Source organism: Marmota marmota, unplaced genomic scaffold (genome assembly GCF_001458135.2).
Source record: "Marmota marmota marmota unplaced genomic scaffold, marMar, whole genome shotgun sequence".
NCBI lineage: Eukaryota > Metazoa > Chordata > Mammalia > Rodentia > Sciuridae > Marmota > Marmota marmota.
Window position 1 is genome coordinate 26,167,955 of NW_026000229.1, and position 25,608 is coordinate 26,193,562.

At 37.6% G+C, this 25,608-nt stretch overlaps 1 pseudogene; it reads left to right on the top strand.

Moving 5' to 3' along the window:
* The first annotated feature begins 4,136 nt into the window (after window positions 1-4,136).
* LOC107137616 lies at window positions 4,137-5,211 on the top strand (annotated as a pseudogene).
* The last annotated feature ends 20,397 nt before the right edge of the window (window positions 5,212-25,608 follow it).

Sequence of the window (25,608 nt, forward strand, 5' to 3'; positions counted from 1 at the left end):
TAGGAACTTGAAAGTAAAAGTCAAAAAATCTACTCCATTGCTTTTGAAATGAATGCCAGATTCAGGAGACAAAACCCACATAAATTCAACCAAACCTAAATAATTTATATCATTGAAACTTGTGGGAGTAAAGTCCTAAAATAGTTTCTTTAAACCAGAAATGGCATATTATCCCTTACTTCTAATTAAAGATGAGGAAACTATAATTACTTTCTCTTTATTTAATAAGCTGCCTGTGTGGTATTATTTTAGTGAACAAATATATTAATAAATCCTTTCATAGTTTACAAATAGCATCAGTCACTGTCACGTAATTCTATTTTTCCTATTATTCATCAAGGTCCTTAAGCATGAAATGGAGTTTCAAAATTTTAATCCTCATGATAAGGATCTAGATACTCTTTAAAACAATGTATGTTGGGGACCTCAGATCAAGTCAAGATGGCACCTGGCAGTTTGCCAGGAGGAGTGGTTTGTGAAGCAACACCACTGAGCCATTAAGTTGGTGGAGATTCCTTATTGGCTGATTGCCTAACTGGATGATGCTAATTGAGTCAAGCTGTGTGTAATCAGTTAGGTATATATACCTCTGCTGTTTTGCAATAAAGCGGCTCCTGCTACCTTGGGTGCCTGCTACCTTGAGTTCTCGCTCAGTTCCCACTGAGTTTTCCCTACAATAAAGCAATTCCCGCTTCAACCTTCAAGTTGCTTGTCACCTCCCGGTTATTTGCCCAGCCGGACTGCAGCAAATGTAGAACACTGAAAACTAAAAAGCATAATGACTTTGAAAAGAACAAAGAAAATTGTTATTTAGATGCCAGTTCCCTGCCTGGGAAGGGACTCCAACACTGCCAGGTAAAGGTAACAGAAAAGTGTTAGGAACCTATCAGAGCAGCGGACTAGTATTCCTAATTGCAGGAGGTTCCACAGTATTAATAGGTGTTAAATCCAGTTTGTGGGGGCTATTTAGTCTAACAGGAACTGAATTGCTCCAAAAAAGGAACTTACTTTGATTGACCTCTAGCCCTCCAATATAAGTTACTACAACAACCACTGCTGGATACTATCATGCCTTAGGGGTAGAAGTCTTCAGCTGGTGCACACTTCAGTGGACAGAAGAGAGCTCCCCTCAGTACCCTGCAGCTTTAGGAGCAGAGCCTGCTAGAGCCACAAACAAGCCTTGTCTCATGAGAATTAGGGAAAGTCCCTGTCAAAACCTATATCCCTCAGTTTATAATAGTACAAAGTCCTGGATTCACCTCTACCTGTCCATTGAGAGATGGGAAAAGACCTAAGTACTTTACATAACTTCAGAAACGTGGCTACCAATTTCTGGCACCATCTTCATTCATCCAGCAGGATGTGGAGAAGGTCTCATTCCTAAACCACTGCCTCAGGACTCCAGCTGCTGGTGCAAAAAGCCTTGGCATCACCCAAGTTTGTTCTTTGGCATCATAGGAAGGTCCTATACATGTCCTCTGAGTTCTGTACCACAGATTCCAATGCTACCAGCCTCATCACCACCAGAGCTTGCCCTGTAGTGACCTCTCCATCTATGTTCCACAGATCCAGGATTATAGACACCAAAACCATGAACCCTAGGACCACCTGTGCTTAACCCACAGGACCTGGGAGCAGGTCTCCTCCACAGACCATGGACTTCATACCACAGTTGCTGAGCCAAAAAGGCCTGGGACCACGTGAAATTGTCTCTTGGAACCTAGAGAAGGTATCATCTGGGTCTCCCAGATCAGGTATATTCCTGGTGGCCAGGAAGCAGAAAAAGCAACGGGAAAGGGTCACAAGAAAGATAAACACTTCCAGTGCACATCACCAGTGACCCACCCCTTGTAGCCATGTCCCACCTGTCTTCAGTTACCACCTGGTTAGTTCATTTAAACTACAATGGAATGATTAGGTTATATTTTTCAGACTCCAAAAATTTGACCTCCAAACATTCTTGCATTAACACAGGGGGATACTTCATATCCAGTCCATAACACTCTACCCTGACCTCCAAATACTAAGTCCATCTCACAATGTAAAGTGCATTTAGATCATCTTCAAGAATCTCCATAGTCTTAACAGGTCCAGCACTGCACAAAAGTCCAAGTCTAAAGTCTTCTCTAAGATTCAAGGCAAATACTTGGCTGTGATATCTCCAGTATATACTGGATATATATACCCAATATATAGTGGCACATAGCAAACACTCCTATTCCAAAAGAGGGGAATAGGGGAAGACAAAGAAAGGATGGAACCAAAACAAAACCAAAACCCATTCTGGCAAACAGGTCTTGTAACTCAGTGTATGGCATCTATGACACATGAAGGCAAGATGTACTCTCTAATGGGTTTGGCAAGTCTCACACCTTTGGCCTTGCTGGTTAGAGCCCCCATAATCTCTCTCAGCCTGACTCTTCATAGTCAGCAATTTTCTCCAGCATACAGTACACATAACTGGCATATCTTAATTCCTGGAGTCTCCACTCCAGTTTCAGTTCCTTCCCACAGCATCATTTCTTGCCCTCTCAGGTACAGCCTGCAGAGATTCTGACCCTGCTACACTTTGCCTGGCCTCCCATACCTTCCTTTTAAGTCTTGGTAAAAGCCTCCATAAATAACCCTCTAACTTCAGCATTCACCATTCCTACAGAACCTGCATTATGTTGGATAATGCCAAGGTCTGCTGCCAGCTCATGCAGAAGCTGGGCCTTCTTGGATCATGGCTGTAGCAGCCTCTGAGTACCTAGATGGCTGAGTATGCTGAAACAACTTCCTAAGCACAGTCTTCTCAGTGGAATTTTTATCTTTACAACCTTGAGCCTGCTATGCTTGTGATCTTGCCAAAGAATGAGATGACCATAAAGCATTTTTTCCTACTATCTCTGTATAAACCACTTTTCATAATTTTAGTGACTATAATTTCTTTAACAATCATACCTTCGTTGTCCCAAGTTTACAGACATTTTTTTCTGACCCAACTGCAAGTTTTTAAAATTGTTATTCTCTTCTTCTGCTCCTTATTATCACAGTAAACCTGGCTAAAAGCTGATAGCAGTATCCACACCACCACATAAATGCTGAGCTACCTTGAAATTTCCTCTTCCAGATAAGTTAGTGTATCACCTTTAAATTCCCATGTCCTCAGAAGATGTAGACAAGTTCTTTGTCAGAATATATCACAAATGGCATCTATTCCAAGTCCTGATCAAACTCCTGTTCTGCTCTGAAACCTTGTGATCAGTCTTTATTTTCTTCATCCTTATTGGTATTCTGGTCTTCTGGGCTCCCACTAGAATTGTCCTTTAAGATCAGTTTACTGTTCCTAGTGGGGCCCATCTTGGAGATATGCATGTGGCATGTGGGGACAGTCCTTACCTGGAGTAGGTCAAAATGTGCTTGCTGAGGTAGGCTGTCTTGATTGTTAATTCCCTGCTACCCAGCACCTCTGGCATGTGGTATCAAAGGTCTTGACTGGGAGGATTTTAGTGAGATACATGTAGAGATTACCTCCCAACCAAGTGGATCTAAGGGAGAGGAATGCTTGGATTTGTGTCTCTATTCATGAGTCCATGACTCAGTTGTCACCTGTGCCATACTCCTCACTGCTTTTGAGCATATTAGACATTCTCTTTCTAGTCAGTTTACAAAGCTCACCTGTTCTAGCTTCTTGGATGTTGGGCTTCAAACTTGACAGGCTCTTTGGGTCCTTCTTTTTCTTTGATGCTGTAGATGGAACCTAGGGCCTTCATCATGCTAAGCACTGCCCTCTACCACTAAGCCTAGCCCTTTCATTTTACAAATGAGACTGAGACCTAAAGAGGTGAAAGACATTACTAATATCACGCAGGTGGTGAATTGTGGGGCTTCCTGGCTCATACCAGTACTCTTTCCATCATTTAATGGTAAAGTTTTATTTCCCCTCTGAGAAGCTGTTTTGATGTCTTCCCTCTCTTAAATCCCACAGAGATTGGTCTTATCTCATTTTTTCCCCTAGGCCAATGGGTACAGTTACCACTTTCTTCCCCAGGATTCCTGATGACCTTTACATGTTGGACAATGTGTTTCATCATCATCCTCTTCCTATCCATGAGCCTCTCTTCCCTACTGCTCTCCCATCATCCACTGTCCTCATGTCTACCATACTCCTGAATCTGGATTTTGGGGAGTCTCCACCCAAAAAGGCTTTAGAAGGAAATATCAAGCATCAAAAAATTTTTGTTAAAAAGTGGTGGCTCTTGAAACAGAGGAACATTCTCAATAAAAAGAAGTAGACCTCTAGCAAGGTGCCTAAGTTGCACTCAGAACATGCAAAAAAAAGGAGGGGGGAATGTGAGAGTGGACGGCACTTGGAAGATCCCTTCCCTTTCAAAAAAGAAGACAGCTGTACCCAGGAATGCACCAGGGTTGTCCCTAGACAAGAAAGCTGCAGCGTCTCGACTGACCCCTGCCCCTTCAAAGAAGGCTAATTCTGCTGCAGCTCAAGTAGATTTGCTGGGGGAGTACTAGAGTCCCCTTCCAAAGATTAAGAGCCACCCAACTTGCTCCCAGAAGAACACTCCTTAGAACAATGCTACATAGAATTCCACTAGAGCTCTCTCAGAGGATAAGTGTTCTGGAGCATCCCAGAGTTTGCCAGGGAAGATGATGGCAATTGACTCTGAAATGACAGGGACAGGACCCAAAGGGCATGTTAGTTCCTTGCCTCGATGTAGTACAATGGAGATGTGCTTTATGACAAGTACATCCTTCCCCCTGCCACATTGTGGACTACCAGACCAAATGGAGCAGTATCTATAAGAAGTACATGGTGAATGTTACACTGTTCAGGATTGCTTGGAGCCAGATCTTGAAGATAATCTTGGGGAAGATAATGGTGGGGCATGCCATCCACAAAGACTTAAAAGCCCTGTAGTACTTTCACACCAAATTCCTCACCTGGGACACTTCCCAAATGCCCACCCCAACCAAAAGGCCAGCTACCTGGAGAATGCCACCATGTCTCTGAAGCACCTCACCAAGCAGCTGCTACACCAGGACATACAGATCAGGGAAAGCAGACATTCCCCTGTGGAAGATGCCCAGGCCACCATGGAGCTGTACAAGTTGGTTGAAGTTGAGTGGGAGCAATATCTGGCCCAGAATACCCTGAAAAACAAGCAGCTGTGGGGAGACAGAGGAAGCACCCAGGAGAAACAGGGCAGTTGACCAAAGGATGGCTCTACCAGCTTCAAACCTGTGGAAACTAGACTTACTGGGGAGACAGACTCTATGCCAGACCCAATATCCATTGAAATTTCACCTCAGTTCTTGTGTCCTGTATCTGGTTAAGTGTCACATGAAAGGGGGAAGCCTTCATGTCAGAATACAGGCCTAGATCCCTTATCTTAAATTGTGCTAGCCACTGATCCCAGGGTGCTTTGTGCCAGACAAATGGTTTTGATTTCCAGGGCAGAGCATACTGGGAAATGTAGTTTCCCACATTGCCTTACCAGTAAGGTGGTCATACATCTCTTGTTTTTTGGAGACAGGTGTGTGGGGTTGTTACCCAGGTTGGCCTCAACCTCATTCACTTAAGCAATTCTCCTACTTGAGCTTTCTGAGTAACTGGGACTCAGCATTTTTTAATTCTCAAGTAAATAACAGCATCCTTTCACTTTCAAAAGTGTCTTGATTGGATACTGAATTGTATGGTCATGTTACTTATCCCATAGTCTGCTTTTGGCTCAGAATCTGCATACAGCCTGCCAGTATACAACCTGCCAACTCCAGAGGAGCCACTATTAGTGAAGTTTTATTCTTAAGATTATAAGGCAGTGAGGTAAGAGTGTAGCTTAGAAATCAACTTTTCTGATTTAGAAAAGCAGTTTCTTGCCTAGAATAATAGAGGCTTTATTTAATTTAGGTTCTACTTGGGAGGTTTAAAATGAATTTACATGGTTTTATTTATTTTGATTGGGGAGGTTTTTTGTTTGTTTTTAATTTTTTACCTTGCTAAAACAAGCCTCTAAAACTTAAATGATTTCTTTGATTAATTTTTATAATGGAAAAAAAAAGATCAGTTTACAACCTTCTAAAACTTCTCCAGCTTGCACCTCCAAACATTTCCAAACCAATTTCAAAGGATTTTGAAATACATAGTCATATTAGTCACAGCAATAACCTCACTTCTTGATACTAGTTCCTGTGTTAATCAGACTTTTTAAAAAATATTTTTAAGTTGTCAATGGATTTTTTATTTTATTTATACATGGTGCTGAGGATCAAACCCAGCGTCTCACACATGCCAGGCAAGTGCTCTACCACTGAGCCACAACTTCAGCCCCCTGTGTTAGACTTTTGTCACTGTAAACAAAATACCTTTCAAGGAAAACTTAGAGGAGAGAAAGTTTATTTTGGTGCATGGTTTCAGAGGCTAAGTTCATTATGAAGAAGAAGGGCCACAGGAAGATGAACCCTTCCAGGGCACACCCCTAGTGAATCACTCCCTTCAACCACACCTGTTTATGGTTACCACTCAGTTATCTATTCAATCTAGGATTAATGGATGAGTTTACAGTTCTCACAGTCCAACCTTTTCACCTCCAAACATCCCTGCATTAACATAGGAGCTTTTGAAGGACACCTTGTATCCAAATCACAACAATCCCCAATGCAGCAAGGTTCAGAGGTGAGCTTTCAGGCTATGATTGGATCATGAGGGCATGATGTTCAGAAGATGAAACCATCTGATAGAGTAGTCCACTGATGGTTGAATGAATAACTGCAGGATGGGTCCTAGTTAAAAATATATCACTGGGGGGGTGTTCCCTGGAAGGGTTTATCTTCTCCCCAGCCCCTTCTCTCTTTCTGTCCACTTCCTAGCTGCCATAACACAAGCAAATTTTCTTTGCCATGCCTTTCACCATGACATTCTGCCTCACCTCAGGGCCAGATCAATGGAGTTGTTTACCATGGACTGAGACATTTGAATCCACAAACCAAAATAAATCTTTATGCATCTCAATTGTTATTGTCAGATAAGTTGGCCACAATGATAAAAAGCTAAGTAATGTACAACTTCATTAGAGATCTTATTGACATTAAATAAATGGGAGAATATATTATGAACAAACATATACCAATAGATTTGAGAACTGAAAAGTTAATGACAAAGAAAATCTATAAAAGCTTATCAAGAATAAAATAAAATTTGAATAATTTATAGTCTATAGAATGTGTAAATATCTTACCACCAAGAAACTCAAGAAGGTCCGCATAGCTTTGAGATCCAAGTAAACATTTAAGAAATAAATTGTGTCATCTTAAACATCTCTTCAAGAAATTTGTTTTAAAAGAGTGAATACTCTAAAAATACTTTTCTTTTTCTCAGCATAGTTTTGATATAAAATCTTGACACAGGAATAATAATAACAAAGTGTGTATACACACATGCACACACACACATACACACACATAAACTTTTAAAAAAAATCATAGAATAACTTAATAAGCTGGCCAAAACAAAACAAAACAAACAACAACAACCACAAAACTGTTTCCTAAGAAACAAAGAACTGAGGAGGTCCCCATCCAACCCGCCACCAGCAGACACCCACAGGAGCCCAGCCTCCGCCATGGACTACCCTTTCAACCATTCGACTACCGTGGGATCTCAGACCCAGACCAGGTCTGCCCTCACTGACTGGCCTGGGACCCAGGTCCAGGATCCACACTCTAAGAAAGGAAGACACATAGAAAAAACAAGGGAGGAAAATGCAGCAAACAAACCAGGACACTATAATAACAGAACCCATGGACAGTGAACTTGATGAAATTTCAGAGAAAGAGTTCAGAAGGTTCATAATTAAAATGATCTGTGAAATAAAGAATGAACTAAATGAGCAAATACTTGCCAGGCAAAAATTTATCATTCCAACAAGGATAAGAAAGCAAATACAGGTAGCAAAAGATAACGTCGAAACAAATAGAGACTCTGAAAAAAAAAACAGTAAAAATTCCTTAAAATGAGGGATACAATAAACCAAGTAAAAATCTCAATAGAAAGCATAACCAACAGAATAGATCACTTGGAAGAAAGAACATCACATATGAAGACAAAATATACAATCTGGAAAATAAAGTTGATCACACAGTAAAGATAGTAAGAAACCATGAACAGAACATCCAAGACTTATGGGACAGCATCAGAAGACCAAATCCAAGAGTTATGGAATAGAGGAAGGCACAGAGTTTCAAACCAAAGGAATGTACGATCTCTTCAATGAGATAATGTCAGAAAATTTCCCAAGCATGAAGAACGAATTGGAAAACCAAATACAAGAGGTTTACAGGACACCAAATGTACAAAATTACAGCAGATGTACACCAAGGCACATTATAATGAAAATGCCTAGGATACAGAATAAGGATAGAATCTTAAAAGCTGCAAGAGAGAGAAATCAGATCACATATAGGGGGAGACAAATTTGTGTATCAGCCGATTTTTCAACCCAGACCCTCAAAATCAGGAGATCATGGAACAACATATACCAAGCTCTGAAAGAAAATGGATGACAATCAAAAATATTATATCCAGCAAAGTTAGGCTTTAGATTTGATGACGAAATAAAAACCTTCCATGATAAACAAAAGTTAAAAGAATTTACAACTAGAAAGGCTGCACTAGAGAACATCTCAACAACATATGCCACAAAGAGAAAATGAAAAACAATGATGAAAATCAGTAAAGGGAGGTATTATGCTAAAGGAAAATCTAATCAGAGGAGAAACCAAGTCATGTTAAATACCAAAAATAAACAAAAATGGCTGGGAATACAAATCATGTCTCAATAATAACCATGAATGTTAATGGCCAAAACTCACCAATCAAAAGACACAGACTAGCAGATTGGATATTTAAAAAAAAAAAAAAAAAAGGACCCAACAATATGCTGCCTCTAAGAGACTCATCTCATAGGAAAAGATATCCCCAGACTGAAGGTGAATGGTTGGGAAATACCATCACTCACATGGACTATGGAAGCAAGCAGGGGTTTCCATCCTCATATCAAATAAAGTAGAATTCTAGCTAAAGCCAATCAAATGGGATAAAGAAGAACACTACATACTTCTCAAGGGAACCATACACCAACAAGACTTAACAATTATAAATATATATGCCCCAAACAATGGGGCATCTATGTTCATCAAACAAACTCTTCTTGAGTTCAAGAGTCAAATAGACCACAACACAATAATTTTGGGTGACTTTAACATACCTCTTTCATTACTAGATAGATCTTCCAAACAAAAGCTGAACAACGAAACTATACAATTCAATAATACAATCAATAACAGATTTAACTGTCATATATAGAATATTTCTTCCTTCAATAAGCAAATACACTTTCTTCTCAGCACATGGATCTGTCTCTGAAATAGACCATATATTATGCCACAAAGCAATTCTTAGCAAATATTAAAAAATACCAAAAACCCAAAAACCTAATCAATAAATAGGCAAATTAAGCAGACATTCCTGAAAAGAATAAATACAAATGGTCAAAATATGTGGGAAATGTTCCAGAGCATTAGTGGTCTGGGATATGCAAATCAAAACTATACTGAGATTTCATCTCACTCTACTTATTATGGCAACTATCAAGAATATAAACAATAATAAATACTGGTGAGGATATGGAGAGAAAGGAATGATTACACATTGTTGGTGGGACTGCAAATTAGTACAACCACTATAGAAGTCATTCTGGATCTAGGAATGGCCAGATGTGGTAGCACCCACCTGTAATCCTAAAGGCTTAGGAAACTCAGGCAGGAGGATCTCAAGTTCAAAGCCAGTCTCAGCAACTTAGTGAGACCCTAAGCAATTTAGTGAGAGCCTACATCAAAATAAAACAAAACAAAACAAAAAAGAGGGCTGGAGATGTGACTCAATTGTTAAGTGCCCCTTGGTTCAATCTCTTGTACCAAAAAAAAAAATACTAGGAATGTAACCACCATATGATGTAGATATGCCATCCCTTGGTATTTATCCAAAAGAACTGAAATCAGCAATCAGCATAATATACTGATACATGCATACCAACGTTTATAGCAGCACAATTCACAATAGTCAAGTTATGGAACCAGCCTAGATGTCTGCCAACAGATGAATGGATAGAGAAAATGTGGGGTATATACACAATGGATTTCTGCTCAGTCATACAGAGGTAAATGGATGAAACTGGAGACCATCATGCTTAGTGAAAAGCAAGACTCAGAAAATCAAGGGTCAAATGTTTACCTCTCACATGTGGAAGATAGAAAAAAGAATAAAAGAGAACTCACAAAAATAGAAGAGAAATCAGTAGAGACAGAGCATCAAGGGGAAGAAGAGGATGGGAAGGAATGAAAAAGAACTGAGGGATAAAATTGACCAAATTATCTATAATTCACTAGTGAAATATGTATGTGTGTTTATTTATTTATTTAGATGAAAAGAAGGAAGACCAGAGAGTATAGGAAAGGGAAAGGGGGGAAGCAAAAGTGAAATACTAGGGAACAAAATGGAACAATTTATGTCCTGCGCATATATGAATATGTTACAATGAACCCCACTGTTATCTATAACATATATAATGCACAAATAGATACATTAAAAAAAACAAAGAAGTGACACTACAAAGAAAATACTGGTAAATTGAAAAACTGGTAAATTGAACTATATAAAATAAGTACTTCTCTTCATCAAAAATAAAAATATCTTTAACAAATTGAAAAGGTGAGCAACAGAGCCAGGGAAGCAATTTGCAGGACATATAACTAGAAAATGGCTCATAGCCAGAATAGTTAAATGCTCCCAGGTAATAAGAAAAATGCAGACAATCCAATATCCAAAAAGAGGAAAGCACTTGAATGAGCAACTGCAAAGGTGATCAATATACTTCACAGGTATTATCATTATACATCCCCAAAGAGATTAAAGATAAAGCCTATTCACCATGCCCGTGATGTGCAAAATGATAAAACAGGGAATCTTTCCTATACAACTTTTGAGTACATACATTGATACAGCTGCTTTGAAGGACTGTGTATCATTTAGTTTATCCTGGAATTGTACATAATTATATGTGGCAACCCAGTAATTCTACACATCAGTATGTTTTTAACAAAAATGTTAAAATGCATGCATGTACCAAGACATATACACAAAAGTGTTCATTGGTGAATTATTCTTAGTAGTCAAGCATTGTAAAGAACCTAAATGTTAGTCAGCAGTGCAATGGAACACTTATTATTGAATATTTGGAGGAAAAAAAAATGATAGCTACATGAAACAATTTAAATAATCTCAAAATCTTGGGTAAAATATCCTAGTCACAAAAGAATTGCAATTTTATGATTCAATTTATTTCAAGTCATAAGCAGGTAAACTCTATTTTGAGGTTTAGTGGCAGCTATTTCTTTTAGAAGAGCAGTAAGGGTTAGTGATGGGGAGAAGACACAAGAGGCCCTCTAGGTGTTAAAATATTTGATTTAATGACCAGCTCTTGCTTATAAGTGAGTTTCCTTTGTGGTATTCACTGAGCTGTGTGGTCAGGATTTTTTCCCCTTTTTTATGCCTGCTATGTTTCAAACAAGGCTAAAAAATAAAATGGCTTTTGCTATAGACTTAAAAAAATTGTAAAAATATATACAAATAGATTATTTTCTTATATGGAAGTATTTAACTATGTAAAGTAATCCATGGCATATATTTTTTTCTTAAGATTTATGTAACATAGAAAAGATTTTATTTTCAAACATATTTTATTTGGATATTGATAAAAATATAAAGGTTCTTAAAAAGAGGAGAAGAATCCAGCTTTTCCTTCTATAAAATTTCCCCTTTGGTGGGTTTGGGCCCCTGGAATGGAAACAGCAGCCATCACAGGCTTGCACACAGTCAGCACTAAACAAATAACCATGAACTGCTTATGGTTTAGGGAGATCTATAAAGAGTCTGGACAGCACTAGCCTTACTCAGGGATTTGGGGAAAAGTTTGGGGCAGACCCTCTGCCCAATTAGCCCTGAGGGTAGAGGAAGAATTACAGGTGACCAACAAATAAGGAGAGTGTAGGGAGAACAGCATGTTCGTGAAGAGCAAACAGAAAGAAGGCTTTGCACAAACTGAAAATAAATAAACTATTTTAGTAAATAAATAAATAAATAAACAAAAAAAACCCTGTCATTTATTATGCAATATTCCTATCCCACATCCTGAACACAGAGCAGGACAGAACAGCAAATACCCAAACCCTAAGAGCAGAAAGCTGCAGGGAGCCATCCAGGAAAACCACATGAGAATCTTCTCTAGGTGTGTAGCCAGGGAGATTTTAACTTTCACCTTGGGAACTATCCATGACTCTCCCAAGAAATAGATTGCTCAAGGCACATGATTTTTATCTTCGCTCTTCTGGGAAGATCTCTCGTGGTCGCTCTGGAGTAACCTGTTGGGAATTGGACAGCCCACCTTTGACCATGTTTGGAGAACATTCTATGGAAAGTCTTTGATGTCCCCCTGATATAAATAAAGCATACAAGGGCTCCATTTTGCCATAGTATAGAAGCTTGATCTGTATGATCAGCTTGCTCATCCCACCTCCACTTATTGAAATTATTTTCTGTGTCCTGTGGTCCTTTCTCTTTTCTATTTTTCCTAGCTTTTATTTCTCAGCCAGCCCATTACACCCAGTGGATCTCCATTTCCATTGCCTGTGCAGAAGTGGGCAAGAGAAAGCTGGGACTTTCTAGTATTATACAAGCTAAAAAAGGAAAACCTCATTTATCAATGCATACTAAAGGAACTTTGCAGAGCAGATAAGTAGAAACCATCATCCCCTAAGCATTCAATTGGCAATGATTTGTTACTTAAAACCTGAGCTTTAATAAGCAGTTCAAACAGGGATTGAAGGCATCATAGAAAGAGAATGGGCTTTGGACATCCCTGAGTGTTAATATTATATACACCACTTTGCACTATAAAATGATGGGGGACATTGTTTAACATCTCTGAGCTTTAATTTCATTGACTGTAAACTGTAAGCAGGAGATGAAAATCTTTACATTTCAAAAGTTTTTCTATGAAGTAAATTAGTTTGATTTTATAAAGTGCTAAGCACAGTGCCTAACAGAAAATTTAAATGAATCAATTGTGGTGGCAACAGCTATAACAGCAAAGTAAAAGAAAACAGGGTATGAGTTAGAGGAGTCATTTTCCAGGTAGTCAGGAACCAAGCCCCCAAAGGAGTAAGTCCAATCCAAAACTTGTGCAAATTTGGAGATGGGAAAATTCTACTAGTCAATAAACCCAATGATCAGAATTGATGACAAAGCAGTAGTGTGCTCTAGATTTCAAGCCAGTTGGAATGGGAAGAAAAGGAGTGGAATGGAATGGAATGGAATGGAAAGGAAGCAAGTCAAGAGTGAAGTAAAATGGATCCTGGAGAATCATTGAGCAAAGTGTTCTATGTAGGGCCCATCAGTCTGAATCACAACTGTGACACTAGCTAATCATATGACACTGACAAATCCTGCCATCTCTCTGCACCTCAGTTTTCCATTTGAAAAGTGACAGGATTTTGTAGTTGACTGGACTATCCACTTCAGCATTAAGCACTTCTGTGACTCTCTTTTATTAACCACCATAATAACTATGATGGTCTTGATGGTCCAATAAACAGCCCAATTCAGCTGAGCACCAGACCAGATTCTGTTACCAAAACGACTAAGAAAAACTACCAATAGTAGAGAAAATATGAAAAAGACTTACCCTCAGACTTTACCCAGGAATGTTTGCCGAGAATTATAAGGAAAGAAAAATATGAGTGCCCTGAAATGTCTTATATACTAATTCCAAATATTAGAATTCTTTGAGGAAGTCTGAGGTTTTCAAAGTCAAAAGAAAAATCCATTTTAAGAGAAAAAAAACTCACTGTTTAGGTTTATGTACTTCTTAAAAGTAAAATGGAACCAGGAACTTTTTCCTCTGAGATTTCTGCAACAGCCAAAAACAAATAGAACTTCCTTGACAAATAACAGTTCTGCATGATATTATGACTAAAAAGAATCTTGTCATAAAAATCTAATCTTGGAAAAAATGCTTACGCTGCCAGCATTAAATAGCAATAATGGAACCAACATCTATCATTTCTGTCATTTAGGTATTTAATTGCTTCAGCAACAATTCTATGAAAGGACATGTGATAGACCTGAATTAGCACTGACTCTAGGTTAAGGAAATTAAAGTAGCTCTTGAACATGATACAAAAAGACAGTTATCATTAAGATTTTCACTTGTAACTCCACCCCAAACCCTAAGAAATGTGCTCTCCCTGTCAGCATTGCAGAGCCATGACTGATACCGTGAGGAAATCTTTCAAGCAAACAGCAATGTTTGTTGTCATAAGGGAAAACAAATTTCTCATTTTTGAGGTCCCAAACTTACAATCTGCAATCTAGAGGTAAATACCATTTATACTTATTTTAAAGAGGGTGATTTTCCCCAATGCTATATATTCTGAATGTCCTAAAATCTTAAGTTCCTAACTATACATCCTGGTCTTTGTTTTCTTTCAAAATTGATCTATGCTGACTTTTCTGTCAAGGCTTGCAGAGACTGCTGCTTCCACAGCAGAAAGATAATTTACATGCTAAGATGATCATGAGGGTTAAAGCTGTAATATTTAGTTCTTCCTGAAAATATCTGTATTTTAACAATATCCTTATTGGTGTTATGTAACTAATGTAATGATAGTCCACTTTTTAGAATGTCACTGAGAGATTTTTGAGGGCATAAATGCTCCTAATAACCCACACACATTAAATGTATTGGTCAGGACTCTAGAAGGGACAAAATTCAACTTTCAGATCTTACAATTTCCATGACGAGAGAGAAATGGCTTAAGCACTCCCTTATCAGGTACTTAAAGTCTCCAACTGCTGGCTGAAATCAGATGCCTGACCCTGGATGATTAAACAGTGACCAAGGAAGAGGGTTGAGGTGGAATTGTCAACCCTGAGTCATTCTCTGAAGCACTCTCTTCACGAATTCCTCATGCATGTCAATCTGGCTTAAAGTGGGTGAAAATGAGGTGTGGTTGTACAGAATGTCTTTAAAACGCTCATGAATTTGATTTCAAAATTTCCTCAAATCAGAAGTTATGATTCTAATGCAGAACAAAGTGCTTACATTTAAGATATTTTAAAGGACTACTTTGACAATATGGGATAGAGTACCATTTCACAGACTTAGACGCAATTTTCAGCTCTAAAAATTCCCTAACCATGAAAACTTGGGTAAGCAACAATCTCTTTAAATGTCATAGCTAGTTTGGGGCTCTGAATAAAGAACCTATACACTTCATAAGTTCAATTTCTCCCCTTTCAACAGTACAAATAACAAAAGCAATTAGATTTCAATTTACACACATACATACACATCTCCAAATTCTTCAAGAAGCTTAGAGGCATTAATGCAGTCCTTCAATGATGAGCCAATTTTCTTTCTATGCCTCTGTCACAGCTGAAAACTTAACTCAAGCTGTGATCCCTTTGACAAGGCCAACATTACTTCAGGCAATACTGCAAAAAATTTCTTCTTCTCTATTCCCCTCCACTCAGCCCCAAATTCCATCTCTCTCCCCCCCACACTCTAAATTTTTAAAAAATATTTTTAGATGTTGATGGAATTTTATTTTATTCATTTAGTTAGATGTGGTGCTTAGAATTGAACCCAGTGTCTCACACATATGAGGCAAGCACTCTACCACTGAGCCACAACTTCACCCCCCTTTTCTCCCTTGATGTTTATTCATTGCCTTCCACATTCATACGGTCAGGGGTTCTTTTATTCATGAATGTGAAAACCAATGCAGTGCTCCCTGAACTCACTTTGATATTCTCTAAGGGGAAAAAGAGGCAACAGCATTGGAGAGAGGGAGGAAAGACCCACCATCTTATTTCATCTATTAATTGCTGCAATATCATAAGCAGGACAAACTCTCAAATTCTCCTTTTGTGGTAATTTCAATGGGGAAAAAGAAAACAATAAAACACTTTTCTTTTAAATAGAAGAAAAGAGGAATTCCTGTTAGAAATCCACTCATTTCCAGAGCAGAGTAGGTAATCCAGATCATAGATCAGAACTTGGTCTTACGTGAGACCCCAGGTGATCTCACAGGAAGCTTCTAGAAGCTGAGCCTTTCTTTCTATCACCAAAATGTTGACCCATGTTTATATTCTAATGTACTGCACACAGTCCTCTCTGACAACTTAACACACAGTTCAGACACTATTGGGCTATTTCTTCAGCTCTAAAGGAAAATATCTGCAAAGGTGCTGCAACACAAATTAACTTCTTTGAAATTGGAGTAATTGGTCATTACAGTTTACGATGTGTGAGTATTGATTTACTATCTAGTTTTTTAAATCTTTATAATACAGTTTTTCCATCCAATTTTCTATTTCTCAGGTCTGAGTAAAATTAGTGTTCATCAAGAGCTCTCATCCTGCCACTCTCTGTAGCAGGGAGAGTACTGGAAAATATCTCTCAGAAGGCCTGTATTTTAATTCCAGCCTCATATCTTTCTAGCTATTAATTAGGGAAGGATCATCATCCCATATTTGTAAAATGGGCACAATATTTGCCTTGCTTATTTCAGTTTTATAGAGTAAATACATGTTTTAAACCAAAACTAGTCATCCTGGATAAACTGTATTGACTAAAAACAAAAACAAAAAAATTATATATATAAAATACATATTTTAATTATATATAAACAGATAATTAAATTATATATAAACATCTGTGAAAGTACACATACATATGCACAAACATGTACACATATATATGAAACATGAGAATCTATTTAAATGTTTTCATTATATTTTACTATTTAGATTATGTTCCATGATTTGCATCTATTTTTATTTTTACTTTAAAAATAGAGTCAGCATTTACTTTTGGAAGCCTTAATTATAACTAAAATGGCTATAAGCACAAAGTTCATTTCATTCGCATGGAGTCTCTATGTAACCATTAACATAAATGCTATTTCTACACATACATTTGATATAAAAATTAAAGAACACTATTGAATACATTTAAAAACCTTATGAGATTACTTTCTTTGCTAAAAAGGAAGATCTTACTCCTCAAAGATGTTCTTTCTACCAAGAAATCAAAATGTACAGGCATATCTTCTTTATAATGAGAATTTGGAGCTGTCTCTTTTAAGGGACTCATGCCCAGATTCAACTTAATTGTTCAAGCAAAAATTGTTTAACAGCTGAAATCAAAGAGAACATAATGCAATACAGTAAAATTCTTAAAGTTTGCCATTTCAGATATCAAAAGGCGTACATGTGTATATTCATTGCTTCAGATGCTCATTTTCAGCTGGTTTCATTTTAAAAAATAGAAGTCCTTCAGCAATGCAATAGGGCACTAATTATAAATGTTGTTTTCTCCTTGAGTGATTTCAAAACTAAGGTGAATTAAAAATCTTTTGATTTTTAAAGCAACTGGCTCTTTTATGTATTTTTTAAGAAAAGTTTCTAAATATTCATTACTGTTAAAATATTGTGCAAAGTCCAAGATTAGGCCAAGAGAGGCCTAGACAAGAACCACATGGTTGCAAACAGGAACTCTTCACTGTAACTTAGGATTAACTGCATTGAAACCCCAGCCAGACCTCATGGCCATACAGGGAATTGATAATTCCTATGATGAGTCCAAAGACATCTGACAGAGCATCACCTCACACAATTAGAACTATGGGGGAGAAAGACCACAGGCCTGATTCTTTATTTCAAAATCTAGTACCTGGAAACTCTTCCTCTCTCAAGATAAAGGAAAGTGTGTATGAGAATGCACCATCAGCTGTAGAGTCCTGCATGAATATGAAGCATTATTACCAAGTAGGTCAGGCTCTGATGGCACTGCTTTAGTTTAAATTTTGGTAGTGGGGAGACAATGGTAGTTGGTACAGATGAAGTTGCCAAGTTGATTGTGAATTTTAGTGATTATTCATTTCCAAATGGTCACTGTGAACTCAGTTATGTTCAGTTCAAATATTGAAATTGCAGCAACCAGAAAACAAAATGAGACAAATAAGATAAGATATTTAAAAAGGTCAAATTTCATGATCAATAAGTGTAATATATTCAGAAAGAAGAGTCACACTTCACACTGAAAAAGGAAATAAGTATGACATTAAGAACATAGATCAATCTAAATAGCTTAATATTGAACAAAACAAAACCTAAGTCACAAAAGAGAACATACCATGTGATTTAATTTGCATGAAGCTCAAGAACAGCCAAACAAATTAATTATAGAGATTGAAAATAGAATAGTTGCAGGAGGGTTGTGCTGACAATTGGAAGGAGGCTGGAGAAATTCTGTCTCTGTTAGGTACAGTTTACATAGGTGTACACCTGTGCCAAACTCCTCCAATTCTACATTTCAGATCAGTACTTTTATTTTTTTTTAATATTTATTTCTTAGTTGTAGTTGGACAGAATACCTTTATTTTACTTATATATGTACCTTTTACCTCAATATATTCTTATGAAGTAAAAAGATGAGCTTTCCCTTTTTTTCCCCATCACCTTTCTTAGTCCCTGAGGAAGCAAAGTTCTTCTTCTTTAATTTCTATGAATACTGACCTAGATGTTAGGCTGCATTAGTGCCACATAGCCCTTTGAAACTCACAGCAGAAACTTCCCTGAACTAGGATATGTCTTCCCTGAGCCCATGATCCAAAAGCTTCTGCTCACTCCAAAAGCAACAGGGCATTGAAGAGACTGATAGGGCAGGGGAGGTAAGAGGAAGAGGGTAAGAAGGAGACTAGGAGGCTTTTCTAGCTGTACTAAAAATTTTCTGTGGAGCACTGGTAAGCTAAAAACAATCATGAATAATTCAGAGCAAGTCATTATGTCAGACTAGAAAAGGGAAGATTTTTATCTTGAACAGGAAAGATTATTTTGCATAAATGGTCATTGAGACCAAAGCCAAATAAAAGCACTTTAAAACACATGCCCTGTGCTCAGATATCTGATAGATATTCTAATTTAAATTGGCATGACACATGAATTAGTGTCACTTCCATGCCACTTTCTGTTCCAGGAAAGTAGCACTGACTCTCCAGCACCAGCCAAACAACTCTCCACGGACAACCTGCCATGCATCAGCACTAAGTAACATACAAAAGGTATGACCCCAGAGAGCTTGTGTCTGAGTAAAGAATGCCACAACAGAAAATCTGGAGAACACAGGATGGTGCTAATTGTGTGTTGCAGACCACAATGACCACTGAAGAAGTATAGCTACAGGGCCATAATCTGATAAGGAACAAAGGAAGCATTGCTTTCTTGATTTCTACTTCTCTGCTCAATCTTACACACCATTGTCAGATCTATCATCCCAAAATGCAGGCCCTACCACATTATTCTTTAGGTCAAAAGCTTGAGCCACTTCCCAATGACTTGTTTGGTAATCTTTATCCTAAAACAACACTGACCTCCCGGACACCTTGTCACCAACCTCCTCTCTTCACTAAAGCACCTGCAGTTCTAGACAGGCAAGATAAAATGTGCAGCAGCTTGCTGTAAAAATATAGAGAATATAAACACCAAGCAGGAAAAGTACAAAAGCATTTGAATTACAATTGGGAAAAAATATATATGTTGGTTAAAAAAAAAAAAAAAAAAAGCATGTGGTCCAGTCTACCTCGTGAGATACCACACAACATCACAGAGAGACACAGAGTTCTCGCCCTCATTGCTGTTTTTCTTTCCCCTCATTATTTCTTGCTTTTCTCTTTGAGGCCAATCTTGAATCTACTGCCTCTGAGAATCCTGTCAAATCCCCTCAAATCAATGTATTCTGACTTTTCAAGTTTCATAGTTATGGCAATTACATAATTCATTCTTTTTAAAATAATATTTGTGCATACAAATTTACTATTAAGTAGAAAGTTCCTCAAAATTGGATTTTTTAAAATTCTGTGTATATGGTAATAAAATTAGTAGGTGCTTAGTACATTTTTTCTATACTGAATTGAAATTGCCCCAGGATATAATATTTTAAAGTATTACATGGGGCATTTATAATAAATGTGAGGGAAGAAAGACATGCACACATGAAATTTTTTAAAAAATTAGTTACATGACAATTAAAAAATGCCAAGACAGTATATGTGGAATTGTCTGCTGAGTGGTGTCATAGTAAATGGTATAAGTAAGATTCAGATGAATATGAGACCATGGAGAATCAAGCTAGACAGGGAGGACTGGGTGAAAGGGGACCTGAACCAGGAATTGAGTCTAGATACATAGGATGTTAAAGGAGCTATTTTAGGAAAGATCTGATGTGTGATCTTGTCATTCACCTTCCCTCTCTAGGTGAAGTTTCTCTCATGTATGTGATGGAAATATCTAACTGGATAATCTCTGAAACTCAATTTCAATAATGTAAGTAAAGACAATACATGGTGTGTTTGAAGAAAATATGTCATAGAGGTTGAGAGTGCAGACATAGAGGTCAGACAGCCATAATCTCGGAAATGTCTACAACTTCTTTAAACCACAATTCCTTTCATCTATGAAATGAGCATAGAACTAATGATTCATACCTCATTGGATTATCAGAAGAACTAAATGAGACAGTGCATGAAAGTACCTTGTATGGGATCTAACAGAGTAAATGCTCATTAAAATTTAGCTATCTTTTATTATTGAAAATTCTTAGAAGATCAGAAACCCCTTTAAGGATGTTTAGAGGTGACTATGTGAAAGCCATCTGATTTACAAAATAGTCAGCAACTCATCCCAACTCTCCCATCCAATCTACACAAGGAGAGAAATGTATGATGGCAGTGAGGGGTGAAAAGGGTTGAGAAAATGTCAGAAATACAAGTGATCTACTACAGTAATATTGTTCCCACTCTTCCCCATGGAAGGGAGTGTGCTCACTCCCCTAACCTACCCAAAGCCAAATGAGTGGGCCTCCAAGAGATTTAGTGAGTACATAAAGGTAACTGATATCTCATCTCATGATTGAAAGTAAATTTATATAGACTATTAGATTATTTGCCTTCCAAATCTCTTTGAGCTGAGAAAAAAAAATGGCAGGGAGGAAGGTAACAAGGGGCGTGGTTATGCTCAATTCAAAAGTCCACCACAATTTGCCAAAACAAGGTTGCTGCATGAGTTACTATGGGTCAGATAAACATCACTGAAGAGGAATTGAGTTGATCCATTTTGCAGGCAAAAAAAGGAAGAATACTCCAGAAGCAGGAAGCTATGGGGGTACTATTTGGTAAGAGACCAAAGAGATAGGTCCAGAACACATCTTCTACAAGAATCCAAGCCTCTACTGGACACCCCAAAAATTCACAACTCTCCCTCTAGAACTGGGAGCCTGGAACTCAGAATGTATTGACAGAGAATTGACAGTGAGTTACACAGAGAAACGGGGACATCCTCAGAGAGAAGACTACAATACTGACCACTAAAGAAAAGGAGACTGCTCCCTGTTCTTCTTGTTCCTTAACACATCAAAAGATCTAGAACCACAGGGGGAAGGGAAAAGGAAGACAACAGGAGGCAATACTCTACCATCCTAAAGATCTTCTAGGGCATGAAGTCCATGGAAGGGGATGAAAGAGATGAGAGTTTAAAGTATTTTAAGAACTTAGAGCAACCAAATAGCCAAAAAGACATGGAACTTGGTGAAGTTATCAGTTAGAGATTTTTAACTTGTTAAATAAAGTGATTAGAAAAAAGAAGATGATTTTCTGTACATGACAACAGTTTTAGTTATAGTCATCACTGAGGAATAATGAGAGATAATGTTGAAAATGTAATTGAGTCTAAATTTTCAGAACCCTGAATTATTGGCACTTGATATGTATTCTGAAGGTAATGGGCAATATTTAAGTTTTGAGGCCAGGTTGATATATACCTTTAAAAGGATTAATCAAACAGTTCTGTGTAGGACAGATTAGATCATGCAGAGCCTAGAGCTATGAAGACCAGCAAGGAAGTTGTCACAATAATTTTGATGACTTATAGTCACTGGAGCCTACACCAGATTGATGACGATTGAAATGGAATATAAGGGACAGATAGCAGTGATTCTTCGTCTGCAGGATTTAAAGATCCTGACAGCTATCCAAATATAGGAAGTAAGAATAAAAGATAACTGTAACTTGCTTTTTAGTTCTTAAAGCTACATCATGATTACCATTGACTACTACCTCCCTAATCCTCCAACCCCTTTCCCAAAAGAAAATAATATATACTATAGGATATGAACAGATTGGTCATTTCTACTTTTCAACTCATTGAAAACTTCTGCACTCCCTATCAACATCTTCTTCCCAGAGATGCTCTTAGTATCTCCACTAATTCTCCCTTTCCACAAGAAGAGAGATGGTGTATTATGGTGGAAATTACTAAATATGAGGCAAAGGAGGCTCAGAAGGCACATGGCTGTCTGGGAGATTGAGTTCCAGAGACATGAACCATGAGCCAGATTTCCTGGATCTTAGATCAGAGTTCATCACAACACATCACAGTAGTTATTATTCTTTATGGCTTCTCCCTAGATGGGAGATTTTTTGGCCCCATCTACTCTATACATTCTCTGCAAGAACATTCTCCAATGCCTTCATCTGTAGCAACTAGAAACAAAGGAATTTTTTCCCACATAACATTTTTTAGGGGGAGGCAGCAGAGTGCATAATTATGAATTGAACAGTTAAAATTCAAATACCCGTCTCCACAATAATCCACTGTACTCCTTCCCACTGGTAGCACTTGGTGTTAGGATGGGCCATTCTAAGTACTTGCTTGAATCAAGGTGGTAGGTGAGCTTGAAGAAGACATGAGAAACCAATGTTTTCATTTTCTGGGGTTCACAATTTAAAAGCTGAACCACAACCACAGGATCAAGTCCAGAGAAACATGGTTATCTGCTGTCCCCTCCCCATTTCACTCATTTATTTGCTCATTCAAAATATATTAATAAAGGGCTACAATGTGCCAGTCTTGCTATTTTCTCAACTGAGATACAGAAATAAGCAAAACAGACCTCGTTTGATTATTAGGCCTGTATTGTTTAATATGTCAAGTTGCTCACAGTGTCATAATGAAGATGTCAAAGATCTGATATAAATGAGTAGAAGTTGCTATGGAAGTGGTCAGCCAGTCTAAAGAAGGTCAGGCAATGTTTCCCAGAAATCAGATGTAAGCTCAACCTGAAGGAGAAAGGATGAGCCAGCCAAGTGGAACCGAAAAGTGATAAAACATTCCAGACCCTTACAAAAGCCCTAAGGCAAGAATCAACATAAACATGGCAGAACAAGGTATGAGCATTTAAGGTCAATTAGTATCCCTGGAGCCTAAAGAATGGGAGATAGAGAAGCTTGACAGAAAAAGAGCTGTGAGAATAAGAAGGTCATATAGGCATGCTTAAAAAAAACAAATAAAGATCATTGTAAGTGAATTTGAGAAAGAAATTAGGGACAACACACATAAATCAAATTTATTGAAGGTGGGCAGATAATTTTAGAGGCTAAATGAGAAAAAATTAGAAGAGAATGCAGTGAGCAGCTAGGAAACCAATAAGAGGGAATGAAGAGCTCTCATAGTAGTAGAGCTGAGAAGAAAGGAAGAAATTTCAACACTGTTTTCAGGAGTGATTCTCAGGGTTTGGTCTTGATTATGCAGATAAAAAGTGAAGGAATTGAAGGAGTCATCCTTGAGTAGAGATAAAGTGTGAGTCATCAAAAATGCTCTAAGTAACTGTTGTGTCACCTTGGTCAAATTTCTTAAACCTCTGTCTTTCATTTTATTCATTTGTAAAATGGAAATAATTATCAGACCCACTGAACAGTGGAACTGTGGATATTAAATGTGATAAAGCACACTGAAGTGCTGAACCATTGCTTGAAAAAATTTAGATGCTTGTATTAGTTAGGACATAGTCACATTTGCTGTAATATGAGCCTCAAATTCTAGTGGATTACATAATATATAAATGTGTGTGTGTGTGTGTGTGTGTGTGTATGGGGGGTATGGGTGTATGTATGTGTGTGGTGTAAGCAGTACTTAGAAGGCAATCTGGGTGGCTCAGGACTTTCAACCTTGCCATTCTGTCATCATTGGGATGATATACTCATCTACATGACCCAGGACAACTCAATTTCAGCTGGTGAGCAATAGAAAAAATAAAATGAAAAGGCATAGCATTGCCACCTAAAATTCAGGTGTTATGTCCTTTATTATGGAAAGGGGGAGAATACATATCAGGGGAATCCTTTATCCATTAAGCTATACTCAAAATATATTGGTATTTTGTGAAGATATAAACTAACTACTCCTAAGAGAAAAGTAAAAACAATGTATTCCTGATGAATGAAACTGGCAAACTAAAAACAAAAGAATGTTTTAAATGTAATACGTTTCTAATTTTTATATAAAGGAAACGTATTTGGAAAAAAATGATATTATATAAGATAATAAGAAACCCAAAGGATTTATTTTCATAAAACAAGAAAAATTGGGAGAATCAGTTCAAGTACTCAGATAAAAGCTACAGGAATCCCTGGATTTAATAAGGAACTGTTTCAAGGAGAAGGAATATATATCTCCTAATGTTGAAAGAAAATAATTAAACCCACAAGGGAGTTTCTATGAATTCCCTTTTTTATTGATATCATGGAGGGGAATATTAATGATTTTCTTCTACTCATAAAGGTCTTCAAAAGAAAACAAAATTGTGCATGTTTATGCTAGTTTATGAACAATTGTTATTAGGTAGTTCATGAGTTATATTGTTCATGAGTTATGACTCTTCTGAGTCATTCAACTGTTGAACTAAGTGACACTGGACACTTCATGATTTTAAGGGTTTGCCGCCCCCATGTGGTAGTCTATTTAGCTGCAGGTCAACCACTACCCTAAACTTTATTCCTTTAAATCCAAGACTCTGATGCAAGGTTTCTGTCTCTCACTTCCAAAATGGCAAGTTATCAGTTTGCTTTCCATCCTGATGACTATTGTTTTCAAACATGGCTTCAAGCGATAACTTTATAGAAAACTTCAAATAGTATTTTCACATCCATGAATGATGAAACCTCTGGCTCAGAATTATTCTCATTCCTCTAGACCCATCCGGGTAATTTTTACTCTTTAAGGATTAACAAAAAGCAAAATTAACCATCCAAGCTGCCTATGACTTAAAAAAGAAGAGATATATGACTGTGCATTCAGAACACATTTCTAAGCAGAAAAGCCTTGTACATTAAGCAATAATAAGGACCTTGCTGTCCTTATCATTATTAAGCAATAATAAGGACCCTGCTGTCCTTATTATTATTAAGCAATAAATAGGATCCTGCTGGGAAACAAAATGCAAAGGCTGTCAGATCCCCCAGGGTACCTCTCTTCTGACCCCTCTGTTAAGTAATACAAGCCAAGTGTTCATCTCCAGATCTAGGAAATATAACAAAGGGAATGATTATATAAAGTAACATGGACTACCATTCCAAGTGGCCCCTGGCTGTGCTTTTGGT